Genomic DNA, 12,771 nt, shown 5'->3' with positions numbered 1-12,771 from the left:
ATTGTTTCCCCTTCTCTCACCAAGTTGGATAACTTCTACGTTGTGCTCCGTGACGTTGACCCATTGGAGCACAGAGCACCCTCAGTGCACGAACATGACATGACAAATCTAAATAGGAACGATGTTGGAGCTCTCTGGTAGAACAGTGAAGTTAGTCCCCGTCTCCTCCGCTCCGATGTATGTCATAAAAGCTGTGAACGAAAGCAAGCTAGGATTGGTCATAGTCCAACGACACAATGTTGATCTCCAAAGATAAAAATAGAATGTAGTCTGATACTGGCATACTTTGTGAGGTATCTGTCTCGGACTTCGCTCACAGCATTGCAAAATGACTTAACAGAATTAACGGCAATTTGTATTTTCTGAAACAATGTCCTGGTTTCTCGAAATAATCCTCGGCCTTCACTCTGAACAGTTTTCATTGGAACTAATGAGAGGCCTATGTTCGGATTTCTTGTTAGAGCAGAGCTCACAAGTATAGAAAGATGGTTGCACATGTGTGTGCAGATTCCTCGGTGCGGCAGTGAATGCATTCAATCCAAATGTACACAGTTACCACCAACACTTCATTGTAGTGACTTTCTGTGCGTGTGTGCGTACAGGATGTGCCCTTGTGCATGTGCGTGTACACGTCTGCTATACCTCTGTGTCTTAATTACTTTTAAAACCCATGCAGAAGCTCTCCCCTCCAGCTCCACTCAGCAGGTATGTTGAAGTAACAGCCCTCTATGGGATCAGCACTTCCTTGCCGGGAGGGAGGCAGCAAGAGGAAGACAAAGAATGAGGAAAAGAGAGTGAGAGAAATACGCAAGGAGAGAGAGAGAGAGAGAGAGAGAGAGAGAGAGAGAGAGAGAGAAGCAGAAAGGGGATAGCAAATGACGAGGAAGGTGGAATAGAAGAGGGATTTGTAGTGTGAAATAATTCATCAGTTTTAATTCTGCCTCTCAGTCATTCCAACAGGTTAACCCAACTGGGGTTTGAATCTCTTTTTCAAGGTTGACCTTTTCATGGAAATGAGAGATGAGGATAAGGGGGAAGTGGATGACGAAGGGATGGTGGAGAAGTTTTTAACCTTTATTTAATCAGGCAAGTTGAAGGAAACACACGTTTCCCCCAGACCCAAATCTGCTTCAATCCAGAGAGGAGAGGATAAGGAGATTTCTTAGGAAGTACAACACTCCATTAAGATCAATAACTAATCCATTACGAACTGCTACTTCAGTCTTTTTTCACAGTGATACCAGAAGGAGGAAATGGTTGGACATATGCACACATTCACACATGGAAGCCGTCCAGTGTAAGTGCCATCCTCTTCTTTTTTGGCAACTGGAGCAGCTCAGGGCCCAGTGCCTGGCTCAGAAGTAGCTCATTTTTGAGTATAATGAAATGCTGCACAGTTTGAAGTTGACATATTGTACACTATGCTGAAAACTGACATATTTACTTGATAGCTGCCAATTTAAAGGGTCGGTCCATCCAAATGACAAGAAATGACAGAAAAACACTGGTTGCCACTTATCCCCAGAGGTATTTAACCTCCAGTCACGCAACAGATACGCTATCATTTTAATCTACACAGCAGTCATGGGCTCCGTGCAGGCTAACGTTACATGGCCGTGTATGCAACCTGAAGCTTTTACAGTATTTACACTTCAAGTCTAGTCAAACACTGCTGGAGTATTTGTATTTGTATTATATTAGTATTTGTATGTATTTTTTCTAAGCCGCCGATTGCCCTGGATGGCAACATTACCGGTGTCTTTGCACACACATGACCCATCACACAGAACCTTACTTCTTCTGTTAACTGAGCTGTATACATTGCTTTTGTGTGGTTGGTAAATTTGTTTATTAACTGTATAATGTATTTTTACATACATATACTTTTTGAACATGGGAATCCTTATTTGAATTATTTACAATAATAGTGGAAGATATGTTTGCTGGGGACTTTGTTTTTGTTGGTTTTCTTTTACATGTTCTTATTTATCTTTTATTTTTTAACATGTTCAACAAAAACAAACTGAACAAAAAAAATTCTTTTTTTTCATCTAATCTTATATACAGCATTTCCATTTTGTTGCTATCTTGTTTCTTTTCTTTGTTGTTCTGCACCACATAAAATCCTTGTACCCATGTAATTGGTTAATAAAGTCTGATCCTGTGCGAATGATGACTGTCCTCCTTTAGAAGCAAAGGGGCTCAAAAATGACATGTTTACGTTTAAGTGACGAAGCCCTCCAGTGGCCCTATGACTCTTATCCAGTGGCAGCAAGAGGGAAGCAGGGTGACATTATTATATAGAGCCACAGAGAGAGGAGGACATGAATCAATGTTGGACTTTGACACGGTAGAACAGTGTTTGCTTCCTGTTTCTTACCAACAGTCGTTAGCTTCTCTTACAATCTTTCCCTGACCATAACTAACTCATTTTCTTGTAAACCTTCCTGTCACAACCGGAAATAGGTTTCTGTTTGTAACTGTAATTTGTAACGCTTTTGGAAGACATTGACGAGTGATCCTCTCCGGGTTGGAAAATGTGTATGTGTCGCTCTGGAGGACAATTACAAACAATGTTTTTTGTTTAATTTTGAGGAATTGGTGTCATGTAATTTTTCTTTTAACTATTACAAGGTCCCATGGCATGAAAATTTCACTTTATGAGGTTTTTTAACATTAATATGCGGTCCCCTAGCCTGCCTATGGTCCCTCAGTGGCTAGAAATGGTGTAAACCCATTGACATATATAAAATGGACCAACAGATCCCGTTAATCTGGACAGAGACCAGTGAAGGATATTAGAAGCACTTTTCCGGTGATGGCTGAGCGTTACTGCGCAGCCTCCAACTGAGCTCAAAGACGTAGATGTGACGTGAGCAACCTGTCTGGAAGTCTTCTGGTAGCTGTGCCAAGAGAAATCTCAATCATTCCCAATCTTGCAGAGACGGAGAGTATAGGCATATGTTAGGAGATGGGACAGGTTGCTCACGTCACATCTATGTCTTTGAGCTCAGTTGGAGGCTGCGCAGTAACGCTCAGCGATCACCGGAAAAGTGCTTCTAATATCCTTCACTGGTCTCTGTCCAGATTAACGGGATCTGTTGGTCCATTTTATATATGTCAATGGGTTTACACCATTTCTAGCCACTGAGGGACCATAGGCAGGCTAGGGGACCGCATATTAATGTTAAAAAACCTCATAAAGTGAGATTTTCATGCCATGGGACTTTGTAATTATTGCTAACTAAAGTGCTAGTTAACATTAGTAATTAAACTTAAACAGTTAACGTAAGTCTAAACTGCCTGCGAGCTTCTCCTGTACTGTACGGTAATTCTTCTACTATGCGACAGTAAGTCTCGTGGTTATGACACAATCGTTAGCCTATTTTTACAAAAACGTCTGCTACGGAGTCATAACATGAGGTACAAGGTAATAGAGCCTTTTATACATTGTCGTGTTGCTTTAGAAATAAACAATGGACAAATAGAGTCTTTAAACACTTCAGATGTAAAGTTATTCTCTGTGAAAGTGGCGCCAAAATGAATAGCAGTCAATGGAAAGCTAACTGGAGGTGATGGCTTGGTAGCATCAAAATGGCGCCATAAGAGGTACGCGTTCCGAGGAGAAGCTTACCCCCTTGTGTAAACCGAGCCCTGGGTATCCTGCTCTGCAGAAAATTAAAGGTCAGATTGGCCAATCTGGAACCTCCCCCTTATGTTGTCATAAGGGGAAAGGTTACCTCCCCTTTCTCTGCTTTGCCCACCCAGAGAATTTGGCCCACCCATGAGAAAGAGAGAGACATCATGGCTTGCAAACAAGCAAAGCATGGCAGTTGGTCAAGGCCACACTCCCACCCTCCACCTTGCCCCCCCCCCCTCTCCTCCTCAATAGCATTTAAAGCTACAGACACAGAAATGGCAAATCCTAAGGAAAGCTCATTGTGGGACTGGCTCGTAGTGGCTGTCATTCTGCACCAAGGCTGAATTTCGGGGACCACTAAGGCCTATATAAAAGCATCCAAAAAGCAGCATGTCATGGGACCTTTAAGGAACACTTTCCCATACCTTAACCACATATGTTAAGCTCGCTAAACTTAACCAGACCTCAATACCAGTTATGGCCAGGCCCTTATCCAGGATTTTAGCAATACAGAGGTCTACATCGTTTTTATTTCCCTGATCTAAATATGCACATTTTAAGACATTTGGAGAGCAACTATTGTATAACAGTAGCTTCAAATGTGAGACTAATTGACACTATACCCAAAAACCACTGCGTTGACCAAAGATTGTACAGTTCCGACAAAATAATCCACTTCACCGCCTACGCAGTCACCCACCACCCACAAGCAATCACAGTGATGATGATCAGACAGAGGAACAAGTCATATCTTGGTGTTGTACAAGTTTACTTTTGGCAGTTCATTTTGGAAAAAAGTAACACCGAGGTCCGGACCTCTGTGTCCTCAGTGGTAGATATGGCCATGGTTGTGGCATATCAATAAAAGTCATTAATTCTCCATTACAGTATGGGTAATTCAAAATATTACTTACTTTTTGTTGGTATAGCCATGCAGTTAGATTTACTTGAAAAATATCTGTGACAAGGTATTTTTCTAAAGTATCATAGAAAGAAAAGACATGACAAAATATCTATAAAACTGTCTGCAAGTTTTGCACCATTGTCATCTGACTACATACTGTGTAAGAACAGTATTCTGACAATTGTTCACAAGCATCAACCTGTCAGCAAAATCATGTCCTTGACAGCAAACTAGGAGCTTGCACTGTAGAACTGTTCCCTACAAACTGTCACAAATGAAGTCATGCGGGGACAGAGCGATCGAAGTGATGGCTTTGGTCTGTCGTGCAAGCGTAGATAACAATCAAAACCGTCGGGGAAAAGTGGGCACATACATTCACATTAGCAGGGACTCGCACAGCTGCATATGCAGTTCGACTTTTTCATACACACAGAAGCTCAGTGCACAGAACGTGGAGACACAGGCACGTGTAGATATATACTGGGAGACACTGATACACACAGCGACACGATGGGGTGCAGGTTGTGAGTCATCAGTCACAGTAATCTCCTTTAAACAGACTGAGGGGTTTTGTCTTGTCCTGCTAAACGTGTGGCAGCGACAAATGCAAACACACCATTCTTCATAAGACCGCATCTGTCTGAGATGAATTACGAGGAGAGGGAGAGGCTTTATAGAGAGGAAGTGGAGGTCCTCCCAACCAAAAATATAGGTCGTTTATTCCTATTCTTACCTTCTAATACGACCCACAGGAGTGTTTCATAAATCACGTACAAAAAAAGTAAGTAGAAAGCTAGTAAGAAGTAGCTGTTCCCATTAGGGGTGGGAATCACCAGAGGCCCCACGATACAATATTATTACGATACTTATGTCACATTATGATATTATTGCGATATCTTGCAATTCATAATTGTTTTTCCAACTTCAAATTTTTGAAGTTGATTTTCTGGTGTGCACGAGATACTTTCTGTTGCGCATGAGAAACCAATCTGAGTAGCAGTCAAAATGGCTGCCGAGGAGGAGGTCTTCATCTTCCTGAAAACGCAACGAAATGTACCTGATAGCGTCATCAACAAACTCAAAGATGATACGGCAACTGTTAACAGATTTCATGGTGTGAATGTGAAATATTAACTTTAGCCACATAACATTAGCAGTACTTTGTTAGAATAATTTTGCTAACCTTAGATTGGTTTCTTGTGAGCATGAGATACTATTGAGTGCGCACCAGAAAGTTTCTCATGCGCACAAGAAGAAAAAAAAAGTCATGTCCCCTTTTATGGAGCTAGATTTGTTTCTTTATTACATGCGAGAAAATAAATGATCTGAGAGGAAAAAAAAAGTTTGAGAGCAAAAGTTATCACACTGATAGCAAAAAAGCATTTTATGAGAGAAAAAAAAATATTTGAGAGAAAAAGTTTTCATACCAACAGCAAAAAATAATAATATTTGAGACTAAAAAAAGTTTTGAGAGAAAGTATTTTCTCATAGAACATAAAAAAATATAAATTTGAAATTTTTAAAATTATTTCTGAGAAAAGAAAATCTCTCTCAAAATACTTTTTTAAACTCTCAAATATATATTTTTTGCTATCAGTGTGAAAACATTTTCTCAAAAAAAAAAGTGTTTCTCTCAAAACGTTTTTCTTCTTGCTCTCAAAACATAAGTCTTTGCTCTCGATGCAATTTCTTGCTCTCGTGTCAGGATTTTGCTCTCGCTGTGAAAATAATGTCATGGGCGGGGCCACGTTCCTATTGGCCAGTCGGGTGAGCACCGTCTTGTCTTGGGAGTCGAACTGAATCATTACACTGGCTGAGCAATGCCAGCCAGGGGTATCCAGATACATTGCGCAACAAGGAACAATGGCTGCCAGGTCGACCAGAGAGACCCATAAATGTAAGTATTTTCGGCTTAAAGAATTGATTTAAAAATTACGACAGTCTTGTTTTGTGCTCTACACAATCATGTACATAGATATTTGCAACTATATTTGTAACTGAAACGTTTTTAAAAATCGCTAGCTTGCTACGTTAACGTTAACGTTACATTGCTGATTTGCACAACAGTCCCGCATTTCTCTGCCTTGACTGCATGCATGTCTACATTGTTAACTAAACTCCATTAGCAGCGAAATTAGTTTGATATCAGTGCATAACACTACTTGCTTTGGAGACACATGCTTTACATATACCGTCCTGTATCACACAGGGACGCCGGAGGAAACCCAGCAGCTGATCCACTTTCTGGCTGAAAACGAGCAGTAATCATTTGAATTCATTCCTGTTCATATACCTGTACATTGTTGTTGGTTATGATACAGGACACTAATGAAAGAAATGGGGTTGGAGGGAAAGGTTACTGGCCAACAGGCATCACACTATGGTCTGGAATTTCAGAATAGCTGTAGTTTTGTTTGTTTGTGGTCTTGTGTGTCTTTTAGTTTTATACATTTGAGTGCCTTTTTTAGTGTGACATCTAAGTTATTGTTTTAATAGTTGATAATGGTTCTCTACATTTTTCTATAATGTTTTTGCATGTTATGTTTATTTTTTTGGGAAATAAAGACATTTTTGTTAACAAAAAGTGTTTCTGAACATCAATGACATTCAAAACAGTGATAACTGAAACAGATATACAACACACCATGCAGTGTATAGAAATATTGATTGCAAACAGACCTAAGTATATATGATGATGTACCCAAGTGGCGTCTCATTTCATAGGGTATTTTTCACCCCTAGCCCTTACTGTTTCGAGGGACAAGGGCTAGGGTGAGACGAAGGGGAAGAGGTAAGATGAGAAATGAGATTCAGCCTTAGTTCTAGATCTGCAATTTACTTTGTCAGCTCTAGACCCGCGCTAGATGGTAAAAATATTTAGAATAAACCCTGTGTAGCTGAGTTTGCAAGCTACACATGAAATGTAGCTAAACGTGTAGTGCAACAACCATACAAAAACTATTTTACACAAAACTAGGTGGGACACTTTCAAACGGTATATCAATCACTATCTAACGTTCGTAGCTATAGGGTTGCCACCTTCCATGCAGACTAGCTGAAAGTTGTACAGGAGGTTGTATATGATGATCAAGCAGTTACTCTTCAGGTGCTTTGAGCGACTAGCAAAGGGGCAAAGGTAGAAAACTAGCTCACTAAATAAGGAGTGAAACTATCTAAATCAACATATTCATTTGGTATTTGATTTAAAAATGGTACAAACCAGGTGAGTTTGCAAGTTTACCTAGCATGATGGCTAATTAGTGATTAGCTTTTCTAGCAATTAGCATGCTAATAATATAATACACATTCATGAATATGAGTGCTATTCTTTGTCCATGTCAATCTGAAAAAACGCATCAGTAATGGCAAACTAGCTTACATTTAGGGTTAGCCTATTTAATGTTTAATCTTCAGTGATGCTGAGCTTGCTCAGCCAGTGTAATGATTCAGATACGTACCCCAAGCGAAGACGGGCGCTCCCGACTGGCCAATAGGAACGTGGCCCCGCCCGCGACATTATTTTCACAGCGAGAGCAAAATCCCTGACGAGAGCAAGAAATTGCATCGAGAGCAAAGACTTAGGTTTTGAGAGCAAGAAGAAAAACGTTTTGAGAGAAACACTTTTTTTTTGAAGAAAATGTTTTTACACTGATAGCAAAAATATATATATTGAGAGTTTAAAAAAGTATTTTGAGAGAGATTTTCTTTTCTCAGAAATAATTTTAAAAATTTCAAATTTATATTTTTTATGTTCTATGAGAAAATACTTTCTCTCAAAACTTTTTTTAGTCTCAAATATTATTTTTTGCTGTTGGTATGAAAACTTTTTCTCTCAAATATTTTTTTTTCTCTCATAAAATGCTTTTTTGCTATCAGTGTGATAACTTTTGCTCTCAAACTTTTTTTTTCCTCTCAGATCATTTATTTTCTCGCATGTAATAAAGAAACAAATCTAGCTCCATACCCTTTGGGACTCCGTACCATTTAAGCAACTTAGATCTCTGTTTTTTTGGTGGTGCAGGTCTAAAAGGGAATACAGGAGCCCCTTTTAGTTGTTCACAATGCAGCAGGGTCTTTTGCACTCATCCACCACTCATTAAACCTGTCAAGATGCACTTGTGTTGATACATGAATTCAAAAGTGGTATACCGCTTTTGAATTCATGTATCATCAACACAAGTGGCTGTGAAGTGAAACTTTGCTATCAAAAAAAAAAATCTTGGAAAAGTAATACATTTAATAGGTAATAATAAAAAGAGAATAAGAGAGTGACAAAAAATAAAAGCTTATTGGTATTTGTGTTTTATAAGATTGTAGAGATTTAAGCATGGTTTATGGTTCTGCAGAGGCTCCACGCAGAGCTTTCGGCGGTGCCCACGTAAGTAGCCTGAAGTTTATACTTGTGCGTTGGTGTGTAATTCGAACTCTTTAAGAGAATAGCAGGGCTGGCATGTGTGTGCGCGTGGGGAGTCTGTGGTAGAGCGAGTGAGAGGGTGATGCAGATTAGCTTCGGAGAGAGTACCGACTCTAGAGTCCTAGTGAGAGAAACAAAGTGTCTCCCCTGTGCTTTCTGACCACGGTGGGAAATCTGTAGCAGGAAAAGTTAACCCTCTCCTTGATTTCATGTTGTTTATGGAGAAGGAGAACCAGCAAATGAGTTGGGGGGAAATGGAACGCTACCAAGCCACGGCCGAGCCACGTGCGTAGTATTTAAGGACATTGGCAGCTTCTACTTAGATGAAGTTTTCCATCAGATTCCCATCTGCAATAGTGCAAACAGAATTATGGATGCTGGACTTTCTCTTCACAGTTAGTGAAATTCTGACTGAAGCAATCCAACAGCATTTGTGTTAAAATGAAAATGTTTGCGCTGCACGAACCAATTAAAGTTAAAATGTGCATCAGGTGTTTGTCGACGACCCGCATTGAAATACTTTCTATTATCAATTCTCAGATCTTTTCTCTTCCTATTCAGAGTTGGAACATTTTCAAAGAGCGCAGTGAAGGTTACTAGCATACTTTCTCTTTGGCAAAATCTAATTCAAAAACTTGTTTTCTGCGTCCTTCTCTTTGTGACCAGAAAAGAAATGAGGTCTTGCAGCTGATGCACTGCTTTGTCTTTTATATGTTTTTTATTTGGAACATGGACTGGAGAAATGACCTCGCACTCACAAAGAATGGTATCAGCAAGATCTGAAAGGAGGTAGATTATCAGACTTTACGTCAGTAAATAGTGAATGAGATGTCTTTAATATCAGAAAATTATGTGATTCCCACTCTGACAAACTGACAAAAATAATATAATAAAATAATAAATATATTAATCATGCACCTGGCTCACATCCATACAAGAAAGCAACAAAATGGAATATCATTTTTTATTACATTTTATGTTCTTCACAGAAAATGAGCCAAGGCCAATGAGTTTGAGTTATAATAAATAATAAATAGCATGATTTTTCTTTTAGTAAACATGGAAAACAGGTCCCACAGACCCGAACAACACAGAAGCATTAAATTCCCGCTGGAGGTGTTAAGTCTAGCTGAACTTTTAAGGTAAACAAAGATATTGCTGCCGCCCAATAATCTCAGCACAGACAAAATGTGTTATGTGTTTACTTCCATCATGGCCTTGGCAGGATGAGGCAGCACTGTCTTATTATACAGCTGCTACGTCTCCCATCACCTATGGAGACACAGAGTTGAATTATTCCTCTGCCTAAAAAGGTTATGAGATTATGTTGGACACTGACCTGAATGACATCTGGGCAACATTGTCTCCTCACATATTGACTCTAAACTACATTTCCAGGAGAATTGTGAAGCTGTCTGTAAAAAAGGACAACAGCGTCTATACTGCTTGAGAAAATTGTTCCATTTTCATATAGACAAGACCATGATGACATTATTATATCATGCCTTTATTGAATCCATCATATCTTTTTACTTAGTGTCATGGTTCGGGTGTGTTTCAGTTAAGCACAAGAATCACCTAAATCAAATTGTAAAATGGTCAAGTAAGCTGACCGGTGAGTCCCAGCTGCACCCCACATTCCGTGTATGCTAAACAACTACAGCGAATAGCTACTGCCATCTTTGAAGATAGCCTACACCCTCTGAATAGGGAATTCCAGTATCTCCCCTCTGGACGAAGGCTAAAAGTCCCTGGTTGTAGAACTACAAGATTTAAAAACAGTTTTGTCCCAGCAGCAATCACTCTGTTAAACAAACTGTAGAATTGCTTGCACACAACGCACAAGCACTTTGATCATGTACTGTTTTTTATTCTTTTTTTATCCATGTTCTACTGTCTGTTTTATATGTTTTACTGTTTTGTATGTTGCATGTTATGTGGTGGTCTACAAAGTTTTAAGGGTGTCCTGCCTCTTTGACTGTAAACCTAGTTGACCTACGGGTACCAATAAAGTAACCTGACCTGACTTAGCATGAGCTCATAAGCTTGGCTCCTTATGAGAACAGGATTTCAGTTTAGTAGCTGTCAGTCTCTTGACACATAAGCACACAACAACAAGCATAGGTTTATATCACAATGTGCACCAGGTTGTAGACAGAATGTACTGCTGTTTACCATTTGTCTGTTCACAAACCGTCAGGCCCATCTGACAGCTAACATGCTAAAGTCTTACGGTCAAGATTGTGGTATGATGGTGGATGGTTGATCTGGCTAATCCACACAGCATTCCGGGATAGGAGAAAAACGTGCTCTGGTTTATTGGCATTTCTTTAAACTAATCACAATTGTCTTGGGATGGATTGCTTTAGTTTCACTCTTCTTCATTCTTCTGTATTTTCCATAAACACACTTTTCTTCATCTTTTTTTACTATTGCTTTTTCTGCTTTATCTTGGCGCATCCTTCATCTTGGCCTGAAGTCTTCCTCACTTCTCCTTTTTTACTTTTTTTCTTATTCCTCTACAACATCCATAATTACCCCCTATCAGCATCTTAGTCTCAAAATTCATGACTTCTTTTTCTCCCCCTATATTCCTTGATTCCCTTAAAGCCCTCTCAGCCTCAATTTAGATGACTCTACCTCTCCTCCTCCATTTTTTCCTCTAGCACCTCCCTCTCTCCTCACATATTGACCCTGTGATTCACAACGCCTTCTCTCTTCCTTTTTCCTTTGATCCATCCACAGATTCCATGAAAGCCTCTTCCCTCCCTTTACTCAGCCTCTAGATTCGTGACACCTCTGATCTGTTGTTCCGCTGTTCGGCTCCTCATGAAAACGTTCTTCCCTTTGCTTTGGCGTTGAGACATTTTCTGTTCTTTATTCTTCCTTCATCTCTCCTAACCCATTTTCCCTTCAATAGCTGAGCTGCTATGCTGTCAACCACCAGCTACCCTTTATTTTGGGGACTGACTGGTTTTGTAATTTTGTCCAACCTTAATGTGAAGGTCCATCTCCAAAAACTCATTCACCCTTTCTGCATGGTCTGCCTGAACATATCATACACTCAGCGTTCTCTGTCTGTCACACACTGTTGCTTTCCCTTTTTCCCGCAGACTTTGGCAATTAGGTACACTTTGCTTGTGCTCTTTTCTCTCCTCTTTTCCTCTACTTCGCTCCCTCCAGGATTTAATTGATATTCTGGTTGTGTATGAAAATCCTCATCTGCCAAAGTGAACTGGAGAAAGATTCAGGGCTTGTCAGTGGGGCAGCGGAGAGTGTAGGAGCATGTATGCATTCATCTGATTAGCTCATGATAACCTTTTACTGATCCACCCCATAACATTTAGAACAGATCTGGTGTTTCCTTCTTACTGTTGCTCAATTGCAGATGGAGATTAGAGGATACTTGGTCAAGATACAGAAGGGGCAAAAGTGAAGAATTCCGGAATACAGTCATGTATGCCACTTATGTATGCATCTGTTGAATGTAGCTCAAATCTGATAAAAATGAATAAGATTTAGCTTTTTATATTTGGAAGCCAGGTTCATGTGGATTACTGGTTCTGCCTCATTAAGCAGGAATTGCAGACGATGGTTTAACCAATTCCAAATCCTATCCACAGGCAGAGGGAGGACACCAGGCTTAAAGACAGAATGCTGGATGGACTCTTAATCAAGCCCTGGCAACCCAGATGTTGCTGTACAGTTGTGTTTTGTGCTGGCTGGATACAGCTCTGCCACTCATGAGGAAAGCTGACCATCCGGAAATTAATAAACAGCTGTTCTTGCAGTCACATGAGGTTGACCAGACTG

General features: G+C 39.9%; 1 protein-coding gene across 1 annotated transcript in view; it reads right to left on the bottom strand.

Annotated features, from left to right (window-relative positions):
- The window catches only part of LOC120569250 (protein phosphatase 1 regulatory subunit 29-like), a 306,066-nt gene that overhangs the window by 18,716 nt on the left and 274,579 nt on the right, over positions 1-12,771 (bottom strand). The window lies entirely within an intron of this gene.

This window comes from Perca fluviatilis, chromosome 1, assembly GCF_010015445.1.
Source record: "Perca fluviatilis chromosome 1, GENO_Pfluv_1.0, whole genome shotgun sequence".
NCBI lineage: Eukaryota > Metazoa > Chordata > Actinopteri > Perciformes > Percidae > Perca > Perca fluviatilis.
The sequence above is the reverse complement of the archived record's forward strand: the minus strand, read 5'-3'. Positions and strand labels throughout refer to the sequence as shown.